The sequence below is a fragment of the Rhagoletis zephyria genome, unplaced genomic scaffold (genome assembly GCF_001687245.7).
Source record: "Rhagoletis zephyria isolate East Lansing unplaced genomic scaffold, Rhagoletis_zephyria_1.1 Rzeph_scaffold_00290, whole genome shotgun sequence".
NCBI lineage: Eukaryota > Metazoa > Arthropoda > Insecta > Diptera > Tephritidae > Rhagoletis > Rhagoletis zephyria.
This window is the reverse complement of record NW_016157374.1, coordinates 74,590-94,956: the sequence shown is the minus strand read 5'-3', so window position 1 is coordinate 94,956 and position 20,367 is coordinate 74,590. Positions and strand designations below refer to the sequence as shown.

Here is a 20,367-nt window from a genome sequence, read left to right as displayed (position 1 = left end):
GGGGGGTTAAATAGGGAAAATTCCCTATTATAAAGCATATGATTTGAGTTATATGTTTTTGAGAGAAATACACCGGTAATTTGAAAATTTCAAAATTACATTTCTCGACTAAAAAATAAGATATTGGTGTTAACTCGACGGCACACAGTGTGCTTTTTGAACACTGCATGCGAACTAATCGTAGCGCTTTCGACAGAAGCAGCATTTTGATACGAAACAAAATGGTTTTGAAAAGTAAAGTAATTTCCTTAACGAAACAATATTGCCATTGAGCCACAACTACTCCTTGACCTTAAAAAAATTGGTCAAAAATAGTGTTCTTTGAAAAAAACATGCAACATCCACCGGATTTATTCCAAAACAAAAAATTTATGTATTTTTTATTATAGATACTAATATTATAGATTTGGAGACGAGCAACACGATTCCACTGTTCATAAATCGAAAAAAATGTGAATACCTCAATTTAAAAAATGCATTGAGCTGAAATTTAAAAGCAAATTCATTAGGGCCTTCCGAAAAAGATGGTTTTCCAGATATATACGCTAGGCGACAAATGAAAGTGTACACCTTGTTCTTATATAATTATCACAACTATTTTCATGAAAAATGTTTTCTTTTATTATTTTTGAAAATATAGTTCATTCTATAATATAAACCATATAAATCCAAATTTCACACTTTATATAAAGTTCACAAAAATTCAAAAAAAAAAAATCATCAAGAATTTCAAATTTTTTGGAATTTTTAAGAAGATTATATGAAGTTTCATTTATACGGTTTGTATTATAGAATAAAATATATTTTAATAAATAACAAATCAAAAATTTTTACATGAAAATAATTGTGAATATTATATTAGAACAAGGTGTACACTTTCATTTGCCGCCTACTGTATATATGTATAAATGCGGTTTATTCGATATCCGAAATATCAAAATAAAAAATAAAAACGCCTAAAGATTTTGAAAAAAGCCGGCGAAAACCGGTTTGGAAAAACCAAGTCAATCTCCTTACCTGGTAGCGACCCCTAAAAGTTATTTTAAAATTTAAAAATTTTCGTGGATGTCTTTTTTTATTGTAAGTGGAACAAAATAAAAGACAAAATTCAGAGGTTGATGTACACCTCGCGACAAACGATAGCACATCAACATTTTTACCAGTTGCAATTACTTTTGTATTGCTTTTTTTAAGGTTCATTACTTTTATATAAAAGTATAGCCCTTTATCTAACAAATACCATATAAATCTAAGATTCAGACTTTGTACGAAAATTTAAAAAATTCCACAAACTTTTCATCGCAATTCCAAGCATTTTAGTTTTAATTACTTGAATACTTTTTGGTATACAGTTTCATAGCTTATGAAATTCTAGTATGATAAATTGCAGGTTTTAGGTATCTAAAAAATCGCGTCGATTTTTGATAATTTTTTGGCTGACGGTGATATGCACTCTTTTCCATATAAAAAATTACTTGGTATGGAAGAAAATGCGAGTACATATGCTTTCAAGTCATCTGTATATGCTTTTATGAAAATTTCACTATTAATTAAATTAAAAAATAACAAGCCTTCAATGGTTTTGTGTCCTTTTAATTACTTGCGCCAACGCCCGCTTTCCTTGCTGCATTGCTTACAAGCAAAACCATGTTGGCGTTGGCTAACAAAGCAAAAATTAAATGCGGCTTATAGGCGGATTATGCCTGCATGAACGCACACACACACACACAGGGATAGAAATGTAACAAACAGTTTTTATCTTACAACTTTCCACCATGTTATACTTAAAAAAAAAAGTTTAATTAAGTTGCTGGATGCATATCATCAATTAGCACGTACGATTTTTTATTTATTTTTTTTTTATTTTGTATTGAAAAGGAAATCGTAATCCCAATACCAAACCCATGTGTATGCGAGAGTTGAAATTGTATAGCATTAACCAACATTAAGCAGATATCTTACAGGCATTTATTTGGTACAGAGATGCGCACCAATACTCCATAGGTCCAAGATTCGACCCTAGGTACACACAACAGCCAATAAATAAAAGAAGAAGTGTTTCATAACTCTGGTCTGCTCTCCGTAAGTAATGGGAAACTTCTAAGTATACATCTGTCATAAAAATCTTTCTCATAAAACTGGTATCTGTCGTTCGGCGGCGGTGTGAAAGTGTTAGTCACCAAAAATTTTTGTAGAACCGCATTAAGCAAAGCGTTAGAAATTTTTTGAAAATTAGCCAACAATCTAGGTTGCCAATGAAACAAGATTGAGAGAGAAGCCAATTAAGAATGGGAAAAAATAGTGAAGGAGCGAACGGTAACACTTATGTATGCACGCGCTGGTAGTAAAAAAACGTAGCGTGCGCACAATAAAGTTCTGCAAGGTGTTTATACCATAAGCACTCGTCAGCTGGACATAATTATCGTTTTCCACGCAGCTTTTACAGTATGAATTTGAGGGGATGCTGAACCTTACCGCATTGATTCCAATCGAATAATAGCCTAACACCAGTTTCGAGATAGGTATGTGCCTAGCCTAGTAGCCCAGCGATCGATGAGCTGATTAGACGATCCTTTTTTGACCAAATATGCTCACTAGAGTCCCCACGCTTTCTTTACTAGCGGCATCTTCGCAAGAGTTTACTGTCAAGTCAGTTTATCGGCCCTTCTTATTCTACTTCTTTTTAATTGGCGCTATCAAAGCCTAAGCGATTTTGGCCGAGTCCAAAACAACACGCCAGTCGTTTCTCTTTTGTGCCAACTGACGCCAATTGGCAATCTTTAATTAAGCCGAGTGCTTCCCCACCACTTCTTTCCAACGCAGAGGAGGCCTTCATCTCCGTCTGTTGGCAGCATCGGCCCTTCAGTTTCCTGCTATATTGATGTGACCTGAAATCGATGTAAGCTTGATAGCGAAGGCAACTGACAAAAACACAAGGGTCTAAGGCCGAGACCGCGCAATGAGCAGTGAGCGGCTTTTATTACTGAGCGACGGCGCTCAACCATTTAGAAATGCCCCTCACAGGCCGCATATTGCAGAGTATATTATGTTTTAATTTGAAGCCGCTCGACGCTTTGCAGCTCATTGCGAGGCCTCGGCCTTATAGTGGCTGACCGGCTGAAAATGGAATGCCGCCAAATCAGGCAGTTTTAAATTAAACTTAAAACTTTACTACAGAATAATCTCTAAAACTGAAAACAGAGACAAACCCACCGATCTTCTCTTTCAGTAGGTAGGATGATTTTAGGAGAAGCGGGGTCTAGGAATCCTGTTAAAAAAGCTCTGTACGCGGGGCGGTGCCTGTCATCGGCTTTAAAGTAGCTTTGAGTACCACCCAACACTTTGAGACCTACTCCTGCCTTACGATCTCGCGTAGATAGTTGATTGCCTCGAAGTAGTAGTATTCGAAAGAACATTTAAGGTTGGTAAATAGATACGGCGAGCAATACCTCTATTATATAGAAACAACCCACAGGCGAGCTCTGTACAGTGACAGACAGTGTCATTCCTACGACAGTGGAGTCTACGTAACCGGAACGACCCAGATTTATATCTGGACTGTCACTCTAGCAATACTCCCTAAAAACTCTTAGGGTATTGGGGCAAGCATATATGGCTCTATACTGAAGCTTTCAGTGCCCACCCTTGAAAACCATCCCAAGCATCTTCCAAGCGGAAGTCTATGCCACTAGTCTGTGCACAAAGATCAATCTTTCATGAAAATAATCGAAGTGAGAGGTTAAGTAATAGTCAGGTGGCACTTATGGCTCTTACAACCTCATTGGCACCGGAGTGTGTTGAGAAGCTTAATACAGTGACTGAGAATAATTCTATGCGGAGTGCAAGAAAATCCTTATAGGACCTGAGACCTCAGATAGAAAAATATCAGTTTGAGGGAATTGCAATGTCCAAACACCAGAGGGCACAACCTGGAAAGATCCAGGTTACCCATAAACCCCCCAAAAGTGAGACTAGGAATTATTACAGCATTTTTCACGGGTCATTATAGGTGAAGACGTCACTTACAACAGCTAGGTATCTGGCCAAGCGATCTAAGCCGGTTTTGTCATTCTGCCAAAGATACATCATTGCACCTCCCCCTGGAGTGTGAGGTAATTTCATGGCGGAGCTACTGATCGCAGCGTATCTATATACTACTTATATATCGACTGCTGAGCAGTACGCTCTATTTCAAAATTTGATTGAAGAGCACAATATTTAATAATTCGTTCCAAAAACGCCCCATCTCAGCTGCCGATTCAAAAACATAGGGCGTTTTAAGCTCATTTTCAGTACATTTTGAAGTGAGCTAGGACATTTTTGAACATAATTCTGAGATAGGGCGTTCTTCAACCAAATTCTGAGATAGGGTGTTTTTCAATAAAATTATGAGAGGGCATTCTTGAAAGGTTTTTTGAGATAGGGCGTTTTCGAACTGGCTGCCGAGATAGGTCGATCTTCCACCCAGCCGTCGATATATGTATACCCATGGTCCATGGCCTTTTTCTTCCCAACATTATTTCCCTGATAGAAGCTGTACTTTCTATAGGTCTATAGGTACCAAGCTAAAAAGCAATACACAAAATCGGTAGTGGGGGCTTCACAATTCGAGAGTGTTTGAATTTATTAAGGACTATTTATGACTGTATATGGCCTCTAAGAACGTAACGAAGTATTTTTGCAGTAAAGGTATACAACTTTACATTTAACTTAAAACGTTACCAGAAGTTTTTTGGGCAATGCATTCATAGGTACTTATGTACATATGAACGTGCATTAATTTGCTTGCCCATGCTTGGTAAGTTAAACAAAACTAATATCGTTTCTCGTAACTCGCCACCATAAAGGTCGAAAACTTTATTTTTATCCATAAATTCGAACAAAAACTCTTAACCCAGATGCTTATGTAGTACATACTTTCACAACTTAACTTCCGTCGAGATAGCATGCACTCACATGCATTCATACAAACATTTACTCCTATTTTTGTATGCAGGAAGGTATCGGTAGCCAAACTTACTTCAACTGCTTGCTAGCAAACTTTTCTTTTTTACAATTCTGCACGATTTGTAAGACATTTCCTTTCACATTTCTTGCACATTCCCTTTCATATCTTTCCTTTTACCTGCCTGTTAGTTTCCTTGATTGACAAAGCGACTTCGCGACGACTCCTATCAATTGACTGATTGACTGACTGACTCGCTCGCTTGCTAACGACTGCAACAGGAGATTGTCGTGGTATGGATAACTTGAAACCCACTGCGGGCAAAACCTGCGACAATTTCCAGGTATTACATTTTCCATAGTACACAGCTTTGCCATTTTCGCTTTTATTCCTGCAAGACTTTTTCGCTTCGCACGCTTCATTTACAATGTTAGGAAATCGTGCGACGCGTATAGGAATCAATTTTGAAATTCAGTAGATGTTGCAACTTTGTGATTTTGTAAAAGTCAAACGATAACTCATCGCTGTTCCCGAACGACTTCACGGAAACTGATTGGTGGTAATGCAACGACATTCTTGAACTGCAGTTGGTTTGTTGGAGTGGATTCGATTATTGTGTGTGTTTTACTTGCAGAGAGTGCAGCGATGTATTAGGAAGGAGCATGTGTGTATTTTTACATATGTATCTATGTATGTATAAAGGTATGGAGAGAATTAGCTGGCTTCGAATGTCCTTGTTCGTTTTTTATTTTCTTTTTCTTATGCAATCTGACTTATATTTAGTTTGCTTCTTTAGGGCAACAAGGATTCCACACCACATGATCACTTTGTTGGTTCATCAATACAATTTTTCGAAAAGTGAAAGTTATAATATAAATAAGGTGGTATAGTTAAAGTAATGACTAGACATCGAAATTGTATGCCAAAAAATAAGTCCCTATCTTGTTTACTTACAGTCTTGGTGCAAGATATAAGAAGATCGCGAAGAGACAGCTTTGGCGACCTCAAGTGTTTAACAGTTTTACCTGGCTATATTGGATTTCCGTCTGGTTGGAAGGTCGCTACAAAGAGAAAAAACTCCTGAAAAAAGGCAGAAAAAAGCAACTACCTCCGCCTAAACTAGAGTATCGGCACCACCAAGCTCTTCTACGATGGAAATCCCTTACAACGAAAGTGCACAATAGATGTTACCTCACCCACAAGCATTAATAGGTTGCTACGCCCTGGTACGCAAAGTCCAAACGCTTATGCATCCCATCATGCAGCGGGCAGTGTCTGTTTCATTTGCTGCAGGTGGTCTGCGTAAATAAATCTGCATCTCGACATCTAATCGTATGAAAAGAACAGCTCGATCAGAGTTGCGCCTGGGCTCGATCATTTTCCCTGATTGCAAAAAGTCATAGCAATCATTGACGTAATCGGGCTACAAGTAAATCCAGAGAATCTGAAAGTTGATTTTGATTTGGATGAATTTTGGTTAGAACGTTTCTTTTATCATAGGTATAACAAAGTTGTGGGAAAAAAAAATTCGAAAGTGTTGCAAAATTAGCAATTTCACACTTTCCAAAATTTTGCTAGTTTATTTTCTGAATATCTCAAAAAATGTTAATACATAATTGCAAAAATCGTTCCTGTCTCGTCTATACAAATATCGGTTATATTTAGGGTTATAAATAAATATTTATAAAATAATTCGATGTACTTAATTTTAAAATTAAACAAATCGTAAAAGCAAAAATGTGTGACTCAATTTTTATATACATATATACTAGTTCCAACTAATATTAAAAGATGCTGTAATTAGAAAAAGAACCTGTTTGTTCAAAAATAATATTTTTTGTACTTTGAAATTTTTTTTCCAAACTCTAAATAAAGATATGTTAAACAATGTTAATTTTAGTATATTTTTAAATTTAAGTATATAAACATATTTTTTAAGTTCAAATTCATATTAGTTAAAAAACAACGTCTTGAAAATTTCAAGTTCTTTTAGGATCAGTACTAGGAATATTATAAAAATCTTGAATCAGTTTGTGCTTGAAAAATGTAAAAAATTTTAAATTCGATAATTAAGATTTTTTATATATACCCGATATCACTTACATATAATAGTTTTTGAGATATTCATAAAATAATCTGCAAAATCCGGAAAATTTTATTTTATTTTTTTTTGTTTGGCAGATCTGCCTTATATGAAAGAAGAAAAGTTTTGACCAAAATTCATCCAAATCAAAAACGGTTGATTACATCCATTAGTCGATTTCACATGGATTGACTCAGTGATTTCAGTCCACGTGGGGTTTAAGTTGAACGGTTTAGTAGGTTGGGGTGTTTGCCTGCGAAAAACGTTGACTTACTCTTTACGGTAATGATCTTCAGGGGTAGTTCGCCCACTGAATAAAGTAATGTTCGCGAAGGGAACAAATTTTTATTTAACGGCTGCTTGGTATTTAAAGCCTTAAACTCGCTTATGATATGATCGCAACTAGTCGCATAGTTTCTATCATACACTTCAATTGCTTAGCTTTCGTTTTTCTCATAAAAAAATCAACTGACTATGAGTATCTTTCTACCTTTCATTTTTTTTCACTTATCTACACATAACCTCTAACAATGGATTCCTCTTCTTAGGCTTCTTCAGCTAACTTATTCTGTGGGGCATACTTCCTATATCTGCATATTACACAGCTCAACAATTCATGCGAAATCAAAGTGGTAAGCGCTTACGTCACACCAATTTACTTTAAAAACGCTTGCGCAACTTCTTAAAATATTATGCAAAATGTTCTTCAAGTGAAAACATAAATTAATTTATAATAGCGAGAACAAAAACAAAAAAAAAACGAAATGCCACTGCGCATAAAAGTAACAATTTACTCTCAATGCTATGGGAAAAGAAACACGGACAACAATTTCAGTTGTCAGTAAAAGACACCGCAACTTAAACCGAGAACTAGCAACAAAGTTTATAGCGCGCACGGACATACATACCAAACATGGCAGGACATGACAGAGCTGTACAGTGCAGAAAGCAGGGAGTGAATGGTAAGTGCCGGTAGAAAAAAGAGAAATTGCTAACTGCGAAAAATGCGCTAAATACAAAACAAAATGTAGCGATAAAAAGGAAAGGCAAAGTAAAAACTTTACTTGGTTGAAAAAATTGCGGGTACAAAAATAACCGCACAATTTACTTGCATTTTTTTTCCTCACAACTACGCTACATCACAACTAGTCTACACATACATAAGTATATCCCGGTTAGCTATGTATTATTTTTTATTTTCCAGCACTGGCGTTATGAATTGCTTTCGTTAGTGGCATTGCTAACTGCTGTGGTCGTCCATGCAATCTTGTCGCAGTTGCTTGAATAACGCAAAACATAGAAAAACTTTTGGACGAATGAAAAAAAAATTAAAAAAAAAATCGTTAAATGGGTTACACTTAATTAGGCGATTATAAAATAAAGCTAGTGCAAGTAACAAATCTTAATGAATTTCGAGAATCAGTATGTGTGCGTAAACGGTGAAACCGTTACCTACATTGGGAGAAACTTAAGTTGGAATAAAACTTATTTCGAGTGAAATTTCAACCATAAAACACTGTCCACTTCCAACAAAAAATGCGTAAAAAACATCAAAAAACATATGGTGCGTTATTTCAAAACGTTGCACCACATTGGATTTTTTATTCTAGCAGCTGAAAGAACGTATACTAAAAATTTCAGAGTTTTCACAAAAAAATTCGAAGTTTGTGAGAATTGCCCGTATAGTAAACTATTGTTAAATGTAATTGGCTCATTCCATCTTAAATCACCCAGGCCGGGTGAAAGTGAATTTAAGTTTGCGATAAAACTCACAGGGATTGTTCCTTGAACAATTTAAGGAGACACGTATTTTTTCTTTTTGCTCAGAAATGCGAATTTTTCGAATAATGAATTTTTTTCTTTTTGAGTACGAACGCTTCTTTTTTCCTCTCTTAATAGCAACTTTTGATGAAACCGTTTATAACTGCCGCAAAAAAGCAAGGACTTTAACGATTTTTTTTTTTAATTGCATATATTGATCTACTGAATCGATCTGGTGAACTAAACATTAGTAATTGTTTATTAGTAATTAATTATTGTTTATAAACAAAATTTTATTTTATTTTTTTTCAAATTGATTTTTTTCTAATTGCCACATCTTTTTTCTCTCAAACTTTTTTGTTTATTAGGGAATAGTATAAACTATTTTCAGCACGAGTGGCAATATGCTAAAATTCGTAATTTTCGAGTTATGATTTTTTTTTCTGAAAATGCACTTATATGATGCTAGCAGATTTTCGTGCCAGTTGAGGGCACAAAAATTGTTGCCCATTATGACAAAATTTCCTTGCTGGAAATTTTTTGAGGTTGCCCGATCAGAGCCAAAAGTTTTTCCCAATTGGGCTCTAATTTTGGCCCAATTAGCGATTTGCCCAATCTACCGAAGATTTCCCCAACCAGTGCTCACAATTTGCTCAAAGTGAACATGCATACGCAATTAAAATGTTTCTATCGATAAAATCACACATACACACATCAAAATTTCCTACGAAAAAAAATATTTTTTAATTTTTTTCTTGAAAAATTTTCCACATACAAATTTTTTGATTAAAAAAATTAGTTTTTGAAAATATGCCATTTCAAAAAAAATTGGAAAAAATCACAATGGTAGCTCTGAGTATTGCGCAATATTTAAGTATAATGTTATGGGGTGCACTCTACAATAATTTGAGTTATGAATTTTTTTTTACACCGAAGTTGAGTAAAATTAGTACATTACCAATTTACAAATTTTTTAAACTTTTTTAGATTTTTTTTGAATATCTATGCAGTTTTATAGCCCATTAAATTTTAGTACANAAAAATTAAAAAATATTTTTTTTCGTAGGGAATTTTGATGTGTGTATGTGTGATTTTATCGATAAAAACGTTTTAATTGCGTATGCATGTTCACTTTGAGCAAATTGTGAGCACTGGTTGGGGAAATCTTCGGTAGATTGGGCAAATCGCTAATTGGGCCCCAATTGGGCCAAAATTAGAGCCCAATTGGGAAAAACTTTTGGCTCTGATCGGGCAACCTCAAAAAATTTTCACCAAGGAAATTTTTTCATAATGGGCAACAATTTTTGTGCCCTCAACTGGCACGAAAATCTGGTAGCATCATATAAGTGCATTTTCAGAAAAAAAATCATAACTCGAAAATGACGAACTTTATCATATTGCCACACGTACTGAAAATAGTTTATACTATTCCCTAATATATAAAAAAGTTTGAGAGAAAAAAAACATGTGGCAATTTGAAAAAATCAATCAATTTGAAAAAAGAAAATTTTTGTTTATAAACAATAATTAATTATTAATAAACAATTACGGATGTTTAGTTCACCAGATCGATCTGCAATTAAAAAAAAAAAATCGTTAAAAGCCTTGCTTTTTTGCGGCAGTTATAAACGATTTCATCAAAAGTTGCTATTAAGAGAGGAAAAAAGAAGCGTTCGTACTTAAAAAGAAAAAAATTCATTATTCGAAAAAATCGCATTTCTGAGCAAAAGGAAAAAATACGTGTCTCCTTAAATTGTTCAAGGAACAATCCCTGTGAGTTTTATCGCAAACTTAAATTCGCTTTCCCCCGGCCTGGGTTATTTGAGATGGAATGAGCCAATTGATATTGTCAAGCCCAAAAGCGAAGCTTTTTTTCCTAACATCTGTGACCTCACCACAACCTTTCGAAAGCAAAAGTCTTTCGTAAGACAGTTGTCTATTCTGGCAACTTTCTTAGAAGCTCTTTACTGTCTTTCTGTCGAAAAACAAATTGAAAGATCTGCTAACGAGGAGGTATTAGCGTTATGCTTACGGTGACCATATTAACCAACGTAACATATAGGACATTTTTTTTAATGATTTGGGAATACGTACATACAACTTGTATGATAAAAGTACCTTACCCATATCGTAATTTAAATCAAATATTTACCAGTTAATTATGTTATTTAATTGTACAAGTTCCTCTGCTGTAGTGAAAAATTAAGCCAGACTCTTTTCAAGGACTTCGCCATCCTGTGTTACCAAAATGCGTTTACCATAATTCATACTGCACGACGAAGCCAGCACACTGTGGTTCAAAATTGGAATTTAATGTTCATAATGCACTGGAGCCTTCATTTTTCAACGAACTTTTTTTGTATTTTTTTTTTTTGTTTTGGGAGAACCATACATTTGTTTTCAACAAGTTTTCGTTATGTAACATTTATTAGGTGGAACATTTTCTTCAAAGTTGCTACTTTTTCTGCATTTTGCACTAAAAAATTTAATATAATCAATTAAAGTTCAGAAATCATGTTCAACTGCTCTCTTGCAAATATTGTAAGCGTTCATAAAAAAAAAAAATTAATCGGGTTAAGTGAAAAATGAAGGCTCCAGGGAATTACGTACACTAAATGGCAGTTTTGAACAACTGTGCAGCAGGGGGATTATTGTTCTCCTTCACTGTAACTGGAAACTCAGCGTGCAACACGATCCTGGGCACAACTTTCCCTGCGCTTTATAGATTGTATAAAGATTACCGATTAAATAGAAACCCTTAAGTGGGGTGCGAAACAAACTAGCGAAGGTTTTCATTATATTTTATAAGAGATATTTTTATTTTTCATATACCTCTGAAAAATGCAGAGCCGATTTAAAGGACACTTTAAGAAATAAAGGACAAAAGGCGTCCTTTATTTTGAAACAAATTATAAAGGACAGGGGGTTAAAATAAAGGACGGATGGTCCTGTGGTGTAGTTATGCTGTTCGTGTTTTAGCAATAAGTTTTTTTGATTAAAAAAATATATGTATACATATATTTATTTATAAAACAATAAAAAGTAATACATTAAAGCAATTTAAATAAAAAACAAGTAAGAGCAGCGCTGTCTTCGGCTATGCCGAAGGCTTCATACCTTTCATGAACATCTGCAAATTTTAGTTTNGACAGACGGACAGACGGACAGACGGACATGGATAAATCAACTCAGCTCGACGTTCTGATCATATAAGTATACATTTTAATGGGTCTATCTCTTTTTGTTCTGGTACTTACAAACTTCGGACCAAAGTTATAATACCATTTCATGCTCATGAAAGGTATAAAAATTTAAAATAAAGCAAAAATATTAAAAAGGAAATATTTCTAAAGATTAAATGTGCTTACAATAAAACTTATTTCTTCTTAATTTATAAAAAAAAAGAAAAGAACTCGGATCTTTTGAGCGTCACGCCCGCGCTCTGTTCACTCGGCTATTGCGACTGTTGGAGCGACGCGAGCTAAATCATATACAAATACTTTCTCTCAAAATAGCTTTTCACCACGAATGGTGAATGGGAAAGCTTTTTTCTAACGTTTTTGCTAGAATAACAAAAGGCCTTTCGAACTATCTTGGGATCTGTCTTTCATTTGTCTTACGAAGGACTTTTTACTATCTTACTGGCTAACTAGTATGATAAGGCACTGGTATGTAGCAAGAGCTGTCAAAAGTTAAAATATTCTAAATGCTCTAAATTGCCAACAATATGTAGCTGGGGTTGTGGTGTATTATTGCTGATGTAGCTAGCGAAATAGCTTGTGACTGTGGCACTACATTCTGGTTAGCCGGTTAGCCTGAATTGCCCAGATATTTTAGCACAAATGCCTTAGAAAAAAGCACTCTCATTCACCACATTAAGAGAAAGCACTTGTAGAGCATTTAGCTCTCGCCGTTCCAACAGCGCAGTGGCCGAGTGAGCAAAGCGCATGCGTGTCATCCAAAAGATCTAAATTGGAGTCGTCGGGTGGCGGAATTCGTTATTATTTTTTTATTTAAATTTTTTGCTTTTTTAATTTATATTTTTGTTTTTTTAAATTAATTTTTTTAATAGTTATATTTTATTTTTTCTTTTCTAGTTTAATTTTAAGATCTTATTGTTTTGGAAAGAAAACAAATTTTCTCATTTAATTTTTAAAAATATTTCAATGCATTTTTGCTTTATTTTCATTTTAAATATACTTTTTTATCTATTATTATTTTTATTCGTTTTATTCGTCGTATATTTTTTTATAGTTTTAAAAATAAAAATACATATACAGTGAAAGCTCCTGCGGACATCTCCTAAATATAAACGGACACATTCTTGGGAACGATCAATTTTTAGTTTTTTTCCATACAAAACTTCGCATACACGGATTTTCCGATAAACGGACGCGGACATTCAAAAATGTCCAGTTATGAAAAAAAATCTCCCATAGGCGGACGTGAGGCTCTGCGGCTAATTTTGTTTTTTGTTTTTCAGTCAGATGTTGACTCTTGCGCTTGTACAAATCTATACGTACACAAGAACATAGTCCATATTCAAAGATATTTCCTTTTCTAGAAAATTTCTGTCTTTTTCGTTGCCCTCTTCTTGCTGCGTAAGCGAAGCGGGCAATGAGGTTTGTCGGTAGGAAAGAAAACGCCATAAATTTGAATTTATTTTTTATTCATGCTGTTTTTATCTATTGAAGAATAAATATTAATTTAATTGAGAAACCCGCAATTTAAATTTTTTAAATTTGAATTTTAATGATTTTTTTTTACGAAATTCTCACAAGCGGACATCTCCCTTAGGCAGGCATAAAGTAGGTGACCATCAGTGTCCGCTTATGGGAGCTTCCACTGTATATATGAATGTATATATTTATATGTATGTATATGCTTAGCATAACGCTAACACCTGCTCTTTACTGAACATTCGCGAGTTATTAATTTGACATAAAATTAAAATTGTTTAATCCTTTAATCATTTCATTCACTATTGCATGAATTTGCTCTCGGTGCTAATCTGCTTTAAAGCCGCTGGCTTAGCAAACAGTAAAATAATTGGCCTCCTGCTGTTAGAACTAACTGCTTACAGGCAGCCAATAACAGCAATAGCATAAGTATGCAAGTAAATATGCACATACATACATATTTATAGGTATGTATGTAGTGTGTCTGTTAGATTATAGCATCACGCCTTAGGCGTCAACAATTAAAATATCCAGCGGAGACGAAAATAAAAAAAAAAAGAGAAAAAGTGTGCGCAGAGAAAAATCGCCAGCAACTCGCTAAAAACTTTTGCTGTCACTCAATCATTTTAATTAAGTAATTTTTTTTTGTCGCCTCGCAGTGAAAGTTTTCATAGTTGGCTAACAAACATACCAATAAAAAAGTCGCACCAACAAAATCATATCTATATATCTGTGTTCGTATGGAAAAGTAGCTTATGTCGAAAGGCTGGCTTTAGTATAAATCGGCATTCACAGCATACGATTGCGAATGACTTACTGGCGCTGAGTTGTTGAAGAACTTTTGGGAAATAAACGTGCAAGAAGTAGTTCCGATACTAGCAAGTCAATATTCTTATTAAGTCTCATCAAAAAATTTCTTGTCGTTTAAAGAATAAAGGGAATGCCGCATTATACTAAAGCCAGCCTTTCGACATAAGCTACTTTTCCATATGAACACAGATATATATACATATGTACACATGTACATACATACATACATTTGCAAGCTTGAGAGTGCTAACCGCAAACCAACGCTCTACACCCGCTGCGCTACTTCCGGTTCGGCATAAAAACGGAAGCGGATGCGGATGCGGAAGTTACGCCTTTTGCGCGACGCCAACCCCAACCCCAACGCTATGCATGTATAGGAACGTTTTCGGCCAACTACATACATACATACTTACATACGTATATCCCTTGTGTGTTGTGTTTGTATGTTTGTTGGTTTAGCGAAACCAAAAACAAAACAAAAAACACAAACACAAACATCGTAGTTGCCGACAGATTAAGATCAAACAGTTGCTCGGTTAGTAGGTCAGATTTCCATCAGAGACGCATATGGACAAATTTTTGTGGCTACATATAAATAGGTACTTGTATGTATATATGTATGTACGTAATTGTGGTTAATTATAGCACCGCTTTAGGCGGAAAAGTGCGACATTTACTCTACCGGCATTCGCAGCGCCTTCGGGCGCAACCATGGTTGAGTAGCCCAGTTCAAGATTGTCGCATCTTCTAGCTACGTCTTGCGTCTTCTTCTTTTAGTTGGTTGCGTCAGTCGTTGCATGAGCATTAGATAAATTTCATTGTTAATTGCTGAGATTTGCGCGCATAGTTTCTGCCACAGATTACGCGGTGTTTAACGAGCTCGTAAACCGGTCGAATAAAAGTTGTTAAAAAGTTTTTCCCTCGTCGTATTCGACTCTGTCTCCGCACTACATTTTTTTCGCCTACTCGTATTTAATTATATTTTTTGGTTCTTCGTTTTGTTATATGTTTGTTTTTTTTTTTTGCTGCTACTGAGGCAAATCTTTTTTGGCATTGCGTTTTTGTGTTTGCACTTTGTTAAAGTACGTAAGTGCTTGCGGGAGTTTTTCGAACTTGTAGAATGGGCATGCAATTTGAGTTTGGTAATTAATTAAAGTTTTATGGTACTATGAATATGTGCTAAGCGTCGTCAAAGAGCGATAAAATCTGAAAAGTATTTTTTTCTTTGGACATAGTACTTCTAAACTTGTTGTGTACGCAAGTAGCAAGAACATTAGATGAGAGAACTTTGATTACAATACATTTTACTGGCAGATAATTAAATGCTGTATATCCCGAAACAGAAGAGCAAAATGAATTAATGGAAGATTAACTACACTGAGGAACCTTAAATACAAAGTCAGTGCTGATAGTTTAAGATAAAGGTCCAATAGAAAGAAAGCTAGCTTAGGCCTATTTGGTTTCCACAAAATCAAGGCTGGCCAGAGACTGGGGAAAGTGTATTTTATATTGCTCTGGCAGAGAAAGTTGCCAACTCTTTTCTATTGTACATCGTATCTGCGGCTGGGGCCGAAGTCATTTTCGAGGTCCTATTTACAGTATATCCACATTAAGCATGCCAATCTCTCCACTTTGTGATAGGCGAACAGGGGAGATAAGAGGCTTAGGTTTTTCTCAAGGAAAATTAGTCGTATCTGATTTTAACCAAAGATAGATCATTTATTGGTCGATATACATATATAGCAGGGTTGGGCACGCTGCACTAAATTCATTACCATTATAAGAGTGAACATTTTTTTTTCACTACCACTACGCACTTAGTGGAAATGCATTTCGCTTCCCCTATATGGCTAGTGGTTATATATTTTTTCCCGTTGTCAGGAAATGGTTATTAAATATCACAGTTCGCAAAATTTTCTTAAATTTGTAAACTAGTGTAATTAGTCAATTATAGTCAAATTGTCGTTCCCTTACCGCTAACCATAAAGTGGTAGTGAAACTTGAAATACACTACCACTAAAGCCCTTGTGGTAGTGAAATTTTTGATTTAGTGCAATTTGCCCAACCCTGATAAAAAGACATAATGTACAGGTATGCACTCTGAGCAAGGTATTCATTGTGCTCTCCATAATTCCCATCCAGAAGAGAATGAAGAAAAGAATGAGTGGTCGCTAGAGAATATATCTATTTCTATACACCGACGGGTCCAAGATGGATTGAGTTTAAGGAGCGGTAATTTACTCTGAGGAGCTTGGTGTTGCTCTTTTTCTACTATTTTAAAAGGATACAAGCATCTGCCCAGCGAAAGTGCTAAGTACGAGTATCAGTGAAGCCCGTAAAATATTAGATAACAAAGTGAGGTACAAAAATAAAGCCGCAATTTAATCTGACAGGCAAACAGCGCTATTGGCAATGACACCTCTGTCTACAAAATTTTAGCTAATTAGGGAATGCAAAAAGGAATTACGCTTACTGTCTAAGTCAACAAGCGTCGCTCTTATATCGATTATAGGGCTTATGTAGCAACATCGAAGGCAATGGGAAGACTAATGAATTGGCGAAGGCAAGAGTCTGCTTCATTAACCAACATCACATCCCATTTTCGACCTGTCCGTGAAGGCCGTTAAGCCCTACAAGAACTGGACTCTTCGTTGAGTCCAGTCACTGTGGCTTGGGATTTTCGTGCGAGGTTTGTGGTGAACCCAGGTCTTCGACAGGATGTTATCAGTAGGCAGTGCTTTAATTTCATCTGATAATGCATTTAGGATGGGATTATACCCGAACGGTCTTTCTTTTCAGAGCCCCAAGGTACGAAGTCTGATGGCGCTGCTAGCAGCCGAATTTTCCTTGAAAATATCTGTCTGAAGTCAGTCAAGCAGAACGTTTTGAACATCCTGCGGACAGGATATTACTGCATACGTTACGCCAGCGGCTGTGACACTACCGCTGTTAGTCTTAGTGCAGATTTCCCAGTCGAGTTTTTTGCTGTCAAGTCTCTCGTTCGCAGATTCAGTATTTTGTTTAACGCTGCAATGCGGGTGATGCGCAGCGCTCTCGACATGCCTAGACAAGCTTGTCTTTATATCTTTTGGTTTATTGCCTCCCGCTACACGAATATACCATAGATCAATATTGCTATGAAGACCGCCGTTAAGATCCAATGTGAGGGTCTGGTTGATACGACATAGGGACTGTCTTACAGAACAGCTTGCTACAAACATGTAAGGGTTAAAACATAGTGGAACAGCGAGCAAAGAGCATCAAGCAAAGCGTCGATTTCAAATGCATATGTTTCAATGGGAGAGTGCATAGTGAAGAGCAAAGCGTTCCACTATGTTTTGACCCGCAGGCAATGCAGGCTTTTCATGCCATGGTCAGATATAACCTGCTTATTAGATCAAAGACAGAACTGCAGTAACCATAACCATCAAAATATACGAGTATCGGGATAACGGGACTCCCGGCAGTCCGTTACCAAGGCCTACTCTCCACATTAAGAAACAATTGCTAAACAAAGTGAAAATGAATAAAGCTGCAGGGAAGACAAACTCCTTTCTATGAGAAAGAATTGAAAAAAGAATGTTATTTTGTATACTAAAATACGAAATCATTATCACGCTCTTCCAGCAAACGGGCAATATCATGACAAGCCATTCAAAATGAAACACCGAGATGAAGTTCTAATTGGTTATTAACAATGAATATCCAGTTGTATGCGGAATTTGATGAGTTCATTTCGGAGAACGCGCAATCGATTAAAATTTCATTAACACTTTCAGAATTACACATCCAATTATGGGTTTATATATAGTTACATATATATGTATATTTATGTACATTAGAGTGGTCCAAAAAAATTAAGTTGGAATTTTTATGCCGGCACCCCGTAGGATTGTTCTATATCGAAAAAAATATAACCCTATTTTTTTTATTTTGAAATCAAAAAATATTTAGGGGGTGCTCAAAGCACTCAAAGTTTTCCATTTATTTTATATGGAGAAAAAACCATTTTTCGTAGAAATGGTAAAGACTCTTAAAAATCAATATTTTTCAATCTGAAAACTGTGGTTCTCTTCAGGAGACTTCCAGTATTAATAACCAATTGTTTATTTAACTATTTTTTATGATTAAAGATTTTTCCATTGCATTTTCTAGGGGTTTTGGAGGACCTATAACTATTTCTACGAAAAGTTGTTTTTCCCCCATATAAAATACATGGAAAACTTTGAGCGCTTTGAGCACTCTCTATTTTTTTTTTCAAAATAAAAAATAGGGGTATATTTTTTTTCGATATAAAAAATAGGGGTATATTTTTTTTTCGATATAGAACAATCCTAGGGGGTGGCGGCATTAAAAATCCGACCTTATTTTTTTTACATACATTTTTGGACCACTTTAATGTACATATGTATGTATAGGGTATGTAGGTAGGTACGTATGCACAAGAAAAGTAGATTTCACACGTGAACTAGAAATATGCGCCATTAATTGTTTGCATCTGTTCGTTATAAGTGGATTTTAATTAACTCACAGCGATGGCATGACACGTGCGACATGTACGCCGTACATACATACATATATATGTAGATAGGCAGCTACCCTGCAGTGAAAAATCATCAATTGATAAAATTAAAAAATTTGAAGTTTATGTAAGACAAAACTTAGTTAAAGCGGGTTGTCATGCAGACGTAATCAGGAGTTTGTTTTCTTTTAACAAGTTTCTATTTAAATGTCCTCATAAAAAAATTACTTTTTTCCCATTCAAGACAAATAAAATAAAGGTCAAAATTTTATAATATTATTTTGATGTTATATCAAACGGACTTCCAATATAAGGGCCCCTTACAGCAGAATATGTAAAAATATAAACAAGTATGTAGTGTTAAAGAAAGTAAATAAATAAACATAAAAAACCCAAAAAAAAAATAAATTTGTTTATTGATATTTTATGTCCAAACGTAGTTAGTTACAAGTGAGTAGAGCTGGGGTATCCAGGTCTGACTTTTTTCGGCCAAACGCCCTACGAAAGTAGTTAGCTTTTTTCGAACAAAATATACGGCAATTAGTCAGCCCTAGGTTCGCGTAAACAGATTAAAGTTAGATTTAAGTTACCAACACTTCCTGCAGGGTACATACATAGTATGCGAATAATGAACAGTGTTGCCACTTGAAAATATTTTTAGGTACCAAGAATCCTACCAAATCAGTGTCCAGCGTAGGTATAATATTGTTTACAGTGCTGCAGTTTGTTAATCATTGACACCAAACTTTAAGGTAAAACAAAATAATTCGGGCCTTAAATAAAACCATTTAGGTATTGTATAAGAAACCTCTGCAAAAAATTTATATGGAAATTAAGACATTTTATGCGTTTAAATATATACTAGTGGTATTCATCTAAACCGATAACTTTATCAAGCAGATAATCTTATAAGTTTATGCACTCTGTTACATGAACGACCCACACTCTCTTTTCGTTTACACATGCGACAATAGTCGTGTTTTCTTTGGTTATAAAGCGCAGTGTCACTAACTTTATACTACTAGCACGGGGATAAAGAAATTATAGAAACTACCTCACTAAATTGGAAAAAATTATATTTACGAGATATCTATTTAAATAAATGTACATATAACATAAAGGCTATTTATTTGAAGCAAGTTATAAGAAACAATGGCAGAATGTCTGTTTGTGTATGAATTCATTTGTCACGGCTACCAAACTTTGCGAATTATCAGTGAAACAAAACAAACAGACGGGATAATAATTGAACCAGATCTCTATCAGGATCATATCGTTGTTGAATTTGCGTGCAAAATTTGTATGCGGATCCCGATTATTGCCTAAGAAAACATAGCTAGAGTTGCGACAGAGTTGCATTGTCTTCAGTTTATCAAGTTTATTCAGTGAAATCGCTGGATAAATTTATCAGAAATGTGTAAACGAGTTTCCATACAAATTTTGACAGTTCATTTATAAGGTTTACTCAATTATAAGTTTATACGGTTTACAATGCATTTATAAGGTTTGATGAATACCCTTAATGTCAAGTTTGATCATCCGTTTACTTAATTTTTACTTTCATTGC

General features: G+C 35.1%; 1 long non-coding RNA gene across 1 annotated transcript in view; it reads left to right on the top strand.

Annotated features, from left to right (window-relative positions):
* Nucleotides 1-14,343, top strand: part of LOC108358745 (uncharacterized) — a 16,542-nt gene extending 2,199 nt beyond the window's left edge. The window contains exons 2-3 of the long non-coding RNA XR_001846824.1: nt 756-765; nt 14,330-14,343. This is a non-coding gene — a long non-coding RNA (uncharacterized LOC108358745). The remainder of the gene's footprint in view (nt 1-755; nt 766-14,329) is intronic.
* Nucleotides 14,344-20,367: the final 6,024 nt, after the last annotated feature.